The sequence below is a fragment of the Micromys minutus genome (assembly GCF_963924665.1).
Source record: "Micromys minutus genome assembly, chromosome: X".
Taxonomy (NCBI): Eukaryota; Metazoa; Chordata; class Mammalia; order Rodentia; family Muridae; genus Micromys; species Micromys minutus.
Window position 1 is genome coordinate 75,590,394 of NC_137970.1, and position 1,430 is coordinate 75,591,823.

The 1,430-nt window shown below is 38.0% G+C and overlaps 1 pseudogene across 1 annotated transcript; it reads left to right on the forward strand.

Annotated features, from left to right (window-relative positions):
• The first annotated feature begins 458 nt into the window (after positions 1 to 458).
• On the forward strand, positions 459 to 1,202 carry LOC308415033 (5'-nucleotidase domain-containing protein 1-like; annotated as a pseudogene). The gene is made up of 2 exons: positions 459 to 516; positions 593 to 1,202. The product of its transcript is annotated as a 5'-nucleotidase domain-containing protein 1-like (transcript).
• Positions 1,203 to 1,430: the final 228 nt, after the last annotated feature.

Below are 1,430 nucleotides of genomic sequence, written 5' to 3' on the forward strand. Positions count from 1 at the left end.
GCTGAGAGGATGGAAAATGCACATAGGCAAAATGCACAAAAAGTAACATTTCTTCATGCAACTGCCTACAAGAACCTTCTATGACACTTTGACAGCTCAGTGCACATCCTTTCACACATGTTCTAAGTATAGAGGCTTTTATTTCCTATCCTTTCAGACTCAAACTCTTCAAAATAATTGGTAAACTGCCTTTCCTATAAAATGTAGTGCAAACACTTTATAACTGCATCGAATATGTTCTTATGCCATTTTCAAATGACTCTATCATAGTACATCGTACAATCCAGTTGACTTATAATTGAACATTCAAATAGTTGCAATTCTTTTTCTCATTAATCTTGTGAGTAGGCTGGGCTGAGAACTGACCATACTCTTGCTACAACCCCTGACCCCCAGGCAGAGTGATTATTGGCATATGTTTTATGTCTGGCATCATGGACAAATGATATTTGATACACATGCAAAGGCAGTTTGGGGAGATCAAGGTGGAGCTGAGGAAAGCAGACCTGGATCCTGGTGACTGTGGATTCTTCTTCCCAGAAATAAAAAGAAATGTAGGCAAATATGTATACCACTCTCCTGAGCCTGTAAGAAAGTGACCTTTTGGACATTGTGATTAAAAATGCATTAAAGCCTGGATTCTTTTCACTTTTGCTAAGCCAGAAGCCTCTCCACCCACTTGAAAATGATGAGGAGGACGAACTGCCATCTGTGGATAAACCTGGATAGTACTCTCAAGGGAACACTGTCCACCTTTATGACATTCTGAAGAAAATGAACAGCAAGACTGAAGCCAAGGTTGACTTTGGTGACAGCATGCATTCAGACATTTTCCCAGCCCATCACAATACTTACTGGGAGACAGTCCTTATTCTTGAGGAGCTTCAAAAGCAAGAAATGGAGAAGCCTGAGGAAGCAGAGCCCCTGGAGGAAAATATTAGGTGCCAATGGTAAAGCCTCTAAATTGCTCATGTAATGAATGGGGCTCATACTTTACTGACTCAGTCTCAAGATGGGAAAATGCAGAAGATTCCATGCCGTATACATGGTCCTCTAAGAGAATCATCAACTACAATATGATTGCAATTCTGTGCACTGAATCTATTGCACAGTTACCCCAGACAGTTGATTACTATCCCTTGGTCCACCATACCTCGGGTTCTCAAGACACAAACAACAAAATAATCTCTACTGAAAAATGATCCAACCATATGCACATAGACATACTGTTTTAAAAAAAGTCAATTTTCCACAGCACTGGAAATGTTTTATAAGAACAATTTTTCAATGAAAATTGACCAAATGGATGCTTATCAATCTATCTTTCTTATATAAATTATTTTAATGTTTAACAGTTCTTGTCATATTAACATTTTTAGTACTCTAGATTTAAATAAAAGACAATATGACTGATATTTTCTACAATGGTA